This window comes from Pteropus alecto, unplaced genomic scaffold (genome assembly GCF_000325575.1).
Source record: "Pteropus alecto unplaced genomic scaffold, ASM32557v1 scaffold7, whole genome shotgun sequence".
NCBI classification, from domain to species: domain Eukaryota; kingdom Metazoa; phylum Chordata; class Mammalia; order Chiroptera; family Pteropodidae; genus Pteropus; species Pteropus alecto.
In genome coordinates, this window is record NW_006494614.1 from 13,382,904 (window position 1) to 13,393,315 (window position 10,412).

Sequence of the window (10,412 nt, forward strand, 5' to 3'; positions counted from 1 at the left end):
GGTGTTTTAAGGACAAATATGCAGTTGGCAAGTTGCAGCTTGTGACAATGTCTAGAATTCCTTGGAGAAAAGCCAGTTGATTTATAAAAAGTGCCAGGAAGTTTTCTTTCAATTTCTCTCTGTATCTGACCTCATATAATCAGAAGGACCTTAAGAGTTTCTTGATTTATTTCACAAATTAAATTTTTCAGAAAAATTCATTCTCATTGTCAATGTCATTACTACCCATGATTCCCATTCATTCATTTATTAAACTCATTTACTGAGCATCTACTATGTTTTAGGTATGATGTTAGATACTGGTCCACTCATTCATTAGCTCATTCATCAAACATTTATCTGTATTGAGGAGAGGCACAGATTTTAAGAGATAAAATGCTATAATTACATAGGCAGGAAGTTGATTAATAAAAAAATAGAGAAGACTTAAGTAAATTGAGGTATATTTGATTTTTATAAAAAGAAAACACCTCCAATTACCTCCAGTTTTAAGTATTAATTTGGTTGTAACTAAGGCTGAAAGCAAGAAGAAGAGACTATGATTGAAAATCTTCCTTGTATTCAACATATATAGATATATTAAACCAAATATGAAAATCAAAAAGTAATTATATTATTTTGATTATATCTTTAGCACTATAAGTAAACATGTTTGCATATTATTAATAGTCAACTTTCTAAACCACTTGAAGACAGCTAACACATGAAACTATAGTACGAGATAATATGACTAAAACAGAGCAGAGTTCTTGCTGCGTTTGATCTCTTGCCTCTGAAACCATTCTTAGAAACGGGGCTACTTTATTCATATTTGCAGAATCAGTGTTATTTCAAGTCAGAACCAATTCAGGTAGTATTTATTTATTTATTTATTTGATTAATTAATTTTTTTTTAGGTGAGGCAATCCTTGGTTGACCTCACAGATTGCAAAGACCTCATCAGCTTACAATCCCTTATTTTTTTTATTTTTTACTCCTACAGCACCTGGTCTTTCTAGGTGGTCTCCCATCCAAGCACTAACCAGGACCAACCCTGCTTAGCTTCCGAGATCAGATGGGATCGGGCTTGTTTAGGGTAGCATGGCCATAGACTCAAGTAGTGTTTAAAAATTACTTTTAATTCCTGTTCTACATTTTCTCTCTTACCAGCATTCCTACCAGTGTTGGAGTCCTGCCCCTGGCCCTGCCTGCTGACTGGGCTCTGCTTCCTTATGGCTCACTTGCCTGGATAACAAAATACTGCCTGCCTGCTCCTCAGCTCTCACAGTATGTGCAGTTTGGACTGAAGCACCTGTGCCTCAACCTCTAGAGATGCGCTGAGGTCCATATACCATTTTTTTCATCCTTCTGTAGCTGAACCAGCCTAAATAAAGCATTAGAATGTATTCAGCAACAGTTAAAGCAATCTATTCTACATAAACTTGCTCATAGTTGATAAAAATAGACAAGATTATGTGAGAATATTCTTTTACGCATGTGAGAAAAATTATTCATTCTATTAGCCCAAGTTATCCTTCAGGATTATGACGGTGGCTTGTGTTATTTTATTTCTCAGATAATTCTGCTAATTGCTGTTCTTCCTTAAGTTTCCATGTAGGAAGAGATTTGCTCCATGGAATGAGTACATCTCTACTGATCTGATTTCAGTCAAGCCTCTCTGAAGAAGCTCTACCACAGGACCTGTCATCTACACTATGGGGCTGGAAGAAGCCAGCATGCACTGTTTGATGACAGGTACTTTTGTTTCTCGAATTGAGGAGGCCAAGATCAAGCTAACAAAGTTTAGAATTAATGAGCTATAAAGCTCCAGAGGTATGTGTCTAACCTTCCAGATGACAGTGACACTTAAACCTATCATAAATGCCACCTCCAGCCTTTGAGATGGTCACTATGGAAAACAAAGTGGCAACACAGACTTTCCTGCAATAAGTTCCTTGACTGTGGCCAGAACCCAGTCATTAAAATGATTGTTCCTAAACACAGCTGCATGAAATTAAGTGGATGAGAATGAGGATATCAAAATGCCTCCATGATGGCCAGCTGAAGCTCAGACAATTGCAACTACAGAAAGCACAAAAGATATTTTAAGGACTTACTGATGCCTACTAAGTGGCAAAGCTGTGGGCCACTAGGGGATTATAGTCCCTGAAAGACAATGTACTTAAGCAGATGTAATCACCATTAAGGGCTTATAAGCAAGAGGTTGTACATCTGAGGCAGGTCTCAAACAGAAGCAGCTACACAAACCATTACTATAGTTGGAAATCAATCAACGATATTTATATATACAGTTCAGAAAGGGTTATGGCTCCCTAATAGGGACCATGTGGTAATAGCAATCAATAACATCTCCAAGTACAGTGGACAGCAACCAGCAATAAACCATGCAGCTGCCAAATAACATCCCTCACTGGATAGCACAAGGCTAAAAGCTAAAGCACCCAACAAAACTTCAAAGATGCAAACAATGGTATGTGTTATCGCAGAACTATGAACATTTTCAAAATTTCGTGGACTATGAATGAGAAAAACGTTCATATCCCTAGGAAACAATGCTATATAAATGCTAAGTTATTTAGCATTTGGCTTACTTATTTATTTATAATTTATTGCTTTTGTCCACAAAATGAAAGCTTTAAGGTTTTCTTGTAATGTCAATGTCTGTTCTTTCTTATCAGCAAAGTCCTGAGTGAACTTGACAGGGGCTGTAGAATAAAGTCAGTAACAATGGAAACAAATTGTCTCTCTGTGTCTAGATATAAGAGATGCACCATTAACACTGATTGAGGTGCCATTAAACCAAATACACATCTCTGATAATGCCCATCTAGAAGCATCTGATACAGAGACATAACAAGACTTCAAGTCCACTAGAGATGATGCCAGAGAATTTCTTGAGTTTTGTTCTTATGAATACATCTAAAATCATTCACAATGACAATATATTTAACCCAGTTTTAGGTTAAGGAAGGCAAAATTTTAAGGTCAAGATGTCCATTGATTAAGTCAATAATGGCCATAAATTTGGAGAAGTATATCAACTCATTCTTTAGTTTCTCCATGGGAAATAATTTGCGCTCTAGCATTATTTTTAACTCATTTTTGTACTTAAAAGTGAAAATGTGATTCTCCATCGAAAACTTGCTTCTCCAAACTAACATTTCTTTTTAAAAGGAAATTATATATTTTGTTTCATTATACTTATATTTGGGGGTTATTTTGTGAACTTTCTAAGATGAGGCTAACGTAAGTATTTAAATAAACTATAAATGTAGAGTCTTCTAAATGTCCCACAATAATGCTCTGTCATATGTAATGACTCCTGAATATCTGAAACATTAGTTCTTGGAGAAAGGAAAGTACTTGAGGAAAGTGTGAAAAAAAAGTATTGTTAAATGCATTAGGTTCTAGAAAGCATAAGGCCTGACTTGTTCCAGGCAAAATTAGTTTAAATAATAACACGGCATTGCATTCTCATCTTGTTATACTGAATATCGAATACTCTAAACTTTCCATTTTTCTTTAATGTTCTCTTTATTGGAGAAACAGAAGTGGTTGACTGACACAATTATAGTTGATAATTATATAATTATAATTACAGTGAATCTAGATAATTATTTTGCGTGAGGACTTTTTTTAACTGACCAATAACACGTGTATGTTCCAGTTACACAATTTGAGGGGGTGTGAGAATATCAGATCTCCTCTCAGTATGCTGCTGTGTTCCCGGTGCTGTACAAAGACAAATGCATAGCCTTTTATAGTACTCACGCAATGAATTATCAAGTGGAGCCCAAGTCATTCACCCTAAGCGGCTTAGAATGAAAACTGAGCTGTAGACAAATACAAACAACAACTGAAAATAGAGGAGAAAGTAAAATAACAAGAGGAAAATTTAAAGAGATACACACTAGACAGTGAGGTATACTGGCTCAACTCTCACGTGCTTTTAAGTTAGAAGTTTGTTTTGGGAAACCTCCTTCTCCAGACAACTTTCCTGATTAATCCTCTCCTTTCCCAAAGAAAAATTTTCTCCCTTGAAGTCATCTCTTTAGATTGGAAAAAAGGAAAAAGAAAAGAAGAGAAAAGGACAGAAAAGAAGAGAAGAGAAGAGAAAAAAAGAAAAGAAAAGAAAAGAAAAGAAAAGAAAAGAAAAGAAAAGAAAAGAAAAGAAAAGAAAAGAAAAGAAAAGAAAAGAAAAGAAAAGAAAAGAAAAGAAAAGAAAAGAAAAGAAAAGAAAAGAAAAGAAAAGAAAAGAAAGAAAGAAAGAAAGAAAGAAAGAAAGAAAGAAAGAAAGAAAGAAAGAAAGAAAGAAAGAAAGAAAGAAAGAAAGAAAGAAAGAGAAAGAAAGAAAGAAGTGCTGTTGTAACAGCTTTACTCTACAGTGAATATTTGTATAAGCATAAGTTTTCTACTTTAGTTTCCTGGGAATAAGAGGACCTCAGTCCAACCTATGATATTTGAAGTAATCTGTTTTTCATATCTCAGGAACCAGGTAATTTATTAGTTTATTTTCTTACTTTAGAAATGATACTAATGAAATAATATATTTATATTATTTCTGTATAAACTTGAATTGTAATTCCAAATAAAGTAAAATAATAAAAATATAATGTAATATAATCATATATTAATAAAATAATAAAATCAATTACTCCAAAATTACTCACTGGGTACTATTAATCACATTCACTGGGCTTTTATTGTGTGCCCTATACTGTGCTATTTGCTTTATATGCCATTATCTTATTTGATGGCAATAACAATCCTCTGAGGTGGACATTACAATCATGCCCATTTTACAAATGAGAAAACTGAGCCTTAAAGGCTACAGAATTTTCCAAAAGTCACATGGCTAATCAGGGTCAATACCAGGGACTCAAACTAGGGCTTGTCGAATTCCATAAGCTGTTAGCTACCACACTTTCCAGCCCATGAATTTTTAAAAAGGACTTTTCTGAATAAAGAGGTAATTAATAGTATGAAATGAAAATCTATCATAATATTAACATACCTTTATCAGAAGCAATGACTGCAGCAGAAAGACTACTGGATTGCAAGTTTGACAACTGGAGTTTACGATTGGTTATGCTGTTATCTCACCATGTGATAGAGGGAAAGTCACTTAAACTCTCCAGTCCTAAAATTTTTCATCTGTAAAAATAAGGAGCTAAAATAGAGTGTTGGGGAAAGATTTGCAGATCATATATAACTCAGTCTGGGGTCTTGAAAGATAAATAGGAGTTTACCAGGTATATGAGAACAAATACTCAAACGAAAGAAAATAATTTGCTCTTATTTCAATTTATGCTCAAGTAATTTTTGATCAGTTGCCAATTATTTGGGGGTAGTTCTCAATGAATCTTAACTGAATCAGTTAACCTCATACTTTCGAGAGTATAGGTTTCTCTCTATAATTTCTTCACAAGGGTTTACTTTTGTGTGTCACTGTGGTAGTTGGTCCCCCAATGAACCTCCCAGTAATAGTCTACTCCCTTGCATCTGCATTGTCTTTGTAACTTGCTTTTGACCAATAGGCCACAACAGAACTGATGTTGTATTTCCTTGGCATTAGGTCATAAGAAACCTCACAGCTTCCACCTATGTTTCTCAGAACGCTTGGGATGTTCCTTCTTGGAAGCTAGCCACCATGAAAGAAATGTGACTACTCGGACTACTCTGCCATAAAAAGACAAGCCACATAAATATTGGTGCTCTGGTCAAAATCTCAGTTGAGTTCTCAGTGAAAAGTCAGCATCAACTGCCAGACTTGTGAGTGAGTAAGCCATCTTGGGCAGTCCATCAGAGATTCCTGATGACTACAGCCCCTGTTGTCACCTGATTGCAATTACATGAAAGACTTCAAAGGAGAACTACTCAGCAGAGCCCTGTTAATTCTCAGAACTGTGAGAGAGAATAAAAAATTGTTTTTTTTTTTTTTAAGCCAAAGTTTGTTGTACAACAATAGGAAACTGGAACAGCCACATTAGATTTAAAACAGGGAAGCAAAATGAAAATACTATGTTTAAATTGTTTTGTTATTACGCATATAAAATGTACATGTTCCTTCAAATATGCCAGATGCCATGGAATTCATTTTTAACCTGAATGTTAGGCAGAACAAAACTTAATAAATATGTTTGTCCTGCCTTAGAATATACCATCTTTTCATTTACTTTCATTCTTAAATAATTTCGTTTCACAGATAAAGTGTTATACTTCCCTAAGATGATCTACTTGTTTGAATCCCAGTATTATCGATACTTTGTACAATCTGCTAACTTCTTTCTACATTAGAATGCTCATCAGTTTATGGTCTCTTTCATTTGTCATCTTATAAAGAGAAGCAATTTTTTCATCTCTGTACAAGTGCATTCAGGATATCAAAATTTGCCCGTTGTTGCCAGTTGCTTTTGAGTCTGGATAGACAAGTCACATTTGTGTGTGTGGGTGGATATATTCCAATTTAGTTATTTCTGCACCTCACATGTTTTTCTACTTTCAACAGAAAAGCACCCCTGGAATAAAATCACTCTACAGTTTTACCTTAAGAAGAACATTGCAGTTTTTGAAGAAAAAATGAATTTTCAAACTCCACCTCAGGTTGTTACCTGAGGCAATCATGTTTCCCTTAGCTTTATTTCTTTTTCTTTAACTTTTGTACCTTACAAATAACCTAAAACCAAGAGTTTGAAGACATTTGCCCTTACATGTTGATATAAATTGTCAGTCTACATGTAATTATTGTTGTTTTGGTTTTTCTCTATTAAATCCGAAACTCAAAAGAAAAGATGTGTGTTAAATCAGAGACAGAAAAAAAATCTGTACAGTGACATACATGTATATTGGCTCGGAAAAAAAGAGTTCATATGTTTTTCTAAAAAACATGTTTTGGATGTGTATTGTATTTAACCTCTGACCACTGAAACGAAAAGATATTTCAATTTGTAAAAATTGAAAGTCAGTGCTTATTTTTGCTTAAGATTTACTGAATATTATTTTTTTGTGTGCCTGGGCCTTCAAAGGGAATACATTGATATGGAATCATTTTTTTTTTCCTCAATATACTTCTTTCTTTTAATAAATTTTCTTCTTTTCAACTTAGTATACAATATTCATGGTTATATTTCTAACTTCTGCCGGATGTAGAACCTGACCCTTCTTAATCTTTGCCATGGAAACTATGCTGCTATTTTCAAAGCTCAGTAAGACTTTCTTCCAAAACAACCAATAACGTATCAAAAGTTGGTTCTACCCTAGACATAATTTACTAATTTGTATGTAATACTTCTATAGTTGGGAGATTTTCAAATATTTTCTGCTACTACCCATGGTAAATGGATGTCCATGTCTGAGATACAATCCCATGCACAGTACCAGAGACAAGAGTAGCACACTGAAAACAGACTATGGCTTCCCATATGTCTCAGTGCTATCTGCACATAATTTGCTATGTAGACTTTAACACTAACACAGGATTGACTGTGAATCCACTCTAATTTATTTTTGAAAAGTAAATTACTCACAGATTATGTTATTTTAACAATTATTGGAAACACGTTACCTGCTCAAGACCTCTGAACTAATATGTGACATTATTATTGGACTACTGGAGAACAAGTATTCTCCTCTATTTCCTTATTTCATGTAAATTATCTAATTATTGGCATGCTGTTGTTCATGCTCTTATCCTTTAAATGTCCATAGGATCTGAAAATTTGCGACATCTCTTATTTTCCTTGATCGGTCTAAGTAGGGAGCTTATCAATTTAATTGACCTTTTTAAAAAGGTAAGCTTTTAATTTTATTGATTTTTATCTATTATTTGTCTATTTTCTCTTTCACTAATTTTTACTCTTTATTATTTCCTTCTTTCTGCATGCTGAGTTTAATTTGTTCTTTTTCTGGTTTTTGAAGCTGAAACTTAGTTGTTTTTAGGTCTTCATTCATAATATAAGTATTCTAATACTAAAAATTTCTCTCTAATCACTGCTTCACCTGCATCCCACAAATATTCATGTGTTGGATTTTTAGTATCATTGAGTGTAAAGTAACTTCTAGTGTCCCTATGGGAAAATTAGACCCATATTTAAAATGTGTTGTATAAGTAACAAATATTTAGAGATTTCCAGATATCTGTTATTGATTTTTTGTTAAATTCCATGGTAGCAAGAGAAAACTATCATGGAATTTGTATGATTGTATGATTGTAATCCTTTTATATTTATGAGACTAACTTTATGGCCTAGAAAGTGATCTATCCTGGTCAATGTTCCATGTTCACTCAAAAAAGAATGTATTCCACTGTTGGGTGGAATACTTACGTCAATCAGGTCAAATTGATTGGTATGGTTATTTCGAGTCATTTATGCCCTTACTCATTTACTGTCTATCTATCCTATCAATTACTAAGAGAAGAGTATTGAAATCCTCAAGTGTAATTGTAGATTTACCTATTTCCCCTTTAATGCTACTAGTTTTTGCTTCAGCCTATTTTGAAGCTCTGTTCCTAGGTACATAAACATGTAGAATTATTACATATGCTGTTGAATTTTTAACATTATGAAATGTGCCTCTTCATCCTACTAATATTCATTATTGTGAAGTCTACGTTGTCTGATATTAATATTGCCACTCCAGCTCTTTTTTCAGATCTGTTTAGGTATAATTTCCTTATAATGCAATTCACCAATTTTAAGTGTACAAATTGATAAGTTTTGAGAAATATATGCAGTTGTGTAATCATCATCCCAATCATGATATACAACATTTTCATGAGTCCAAAATATTAGTTTCAGCCTCTTTGCAGTCGATCTTCTCTCTGATCCCTGGCAGCTGCTATGCTTTCTAAGTTTTGCCTTTTTCAGAATATTAAAAGGAATCACAACAATAAGTAGCACTTTGGGTTGTGCTTCTTTGTTTAGCATAATGCATTTGAGATTCAGCCATGTTCTTCGTGTGGTTCTTGTTATTGCTTAGTTGTATTCCATTGTGTGAATAAACCACTTTTTGTTTATCCATTTTCCAGTAGAATAACATCTGGGCTTCTTCCAGTTTGGGGCATTATATAAAGCTACTACAAGACTTGAGTATAAGTTTTGTTTTTAATGGAAATGTGTTTTTATTTCTCTTGGATAAATACCTAGGTGTGATATTGCTAGATCATGTAAGATTAGTATTTGACATTGCTAGATCAGTGGTGGTCTTGGGCAGTCTTTCTTTAGTCACTATGCTTCTAATTAACGCTAGAGTCAATCCCAACAGTTATGAAATCACAACTTCATATTGAACATTGTACCAGGTGAAAGCAAGAACACAACAAGACCTTACTATCTATAGACAGACATTCTACGGTAGCCAGGAAAAAACGTCAAGAAAATTCACAACTTAAGTTCTGATCTTGATTCTACTTTGAGAACTTTTTTAGTTTAAGGTAAATAATAATACTTTAAAATGTCAACACGCGAAACTTTTAACCGAACCCAAATTCCTGTTTAGAAATTCATGTATGCAATTCAAATACACCTAAGACATTCGAGTACTATATTTAATTGGCAGAAATTTACTTTTTAAGGGTACAAAGAAGTTTCCTTACACACCCAATCATTACTTGTGAATATAATCTGGGATTCAACCGACGGCTTTGTTAATTATTCTTCCTTACAGCAGACCTTAGTATCCATTTAAGACCAAAGTGACTAGAATCACCTGCCCACCCTGGCTCCCAAATTTAACTGACACAAGTACAGGCGCTCCAAGGAGCTGAGGACGCACAGGTAACGGGCGCGGATGGTCAGCAGAATCTGACATTTTAAATCGCCCTGCCCTTCTAGGCCACCGCTGCCTTTGACAGGAAGACATGTGAGAGACAGAACGTGGGAAAGAAGGGGCTGGGCTCTGTAAGGCGGACCGCGACCACGCCCTAGCCTTGGCCTTCGCGGATAACTCCAGAAGCCCACTCGCAGGACTGCACCAACGCCCCCGCCGGCCCGACGAATCCCGCAGTCGGCAGGCAGGTGCGTGCGGCGCGCGCACACACGGAGCGTGCCGGGTGCGGATCCAGCAGGCGGAGGGGCTGTTGGGCGCCTGGCGGAGGGTGGTTGGCTGGATGGATGTCGGCCTCCCTGCCTCCCCGCCTCCCCGCCTCCTTCCCGTCTCCCGCTTGCCGGGGATGCTCGCGCGCGGCGCTCCCTTGCCTGTAAGCTCCCGGCCCGAGGGGGTGGCGTGTGTGAGTAGTTGGGAGGGGGCAGCCAGGCGCTCGGTGGAGAGCTCACCCGGGTTTGTCCGTCGTCGTCACCTGACTCGTTGGAGCAGCCACAGCTGAGGTGGGGGCGGGGATGGGGACGCAGCGCGGAGTGCTAGAGAGACGCGGCGGCGCTGGCGGAGGAGGCGGCGGCGGGCGGGCACTGGCT

General features: G+C 36.1%; 1 protein-coding gene and 1 pseudogene across 2 annotated transcripts in view; one reads left to right on the plus strand and one right to left on the minus strand.

Moving 5' to 3' along the window:
• Window positions 1–973: 973 nt before the first annotated feature.
• On the minus strand, window positions 974–1,092 carry LOC112474831 (annotated as a pseudogene).
• Window positions 1,093–10,095: 9,003 nt separating this feature from the next.
• The window catches only part of SNAP91 (synaptosome associated protein 91), a 125,782-nt gene continuing 125,465 nt past the window's right edge, over window positions 10,096–10,412 (plus strand). Inside the window, exon 1 of one of the 2 annotated variants that reach the window (XM_025042722.1) lies at window positions 10,096–10,198. The gene's annotated coding sequence lies outside the window, so the exon portion shown is untranslated. The other variant, XM_025042721.1, reaches the window with a different exon arrangement.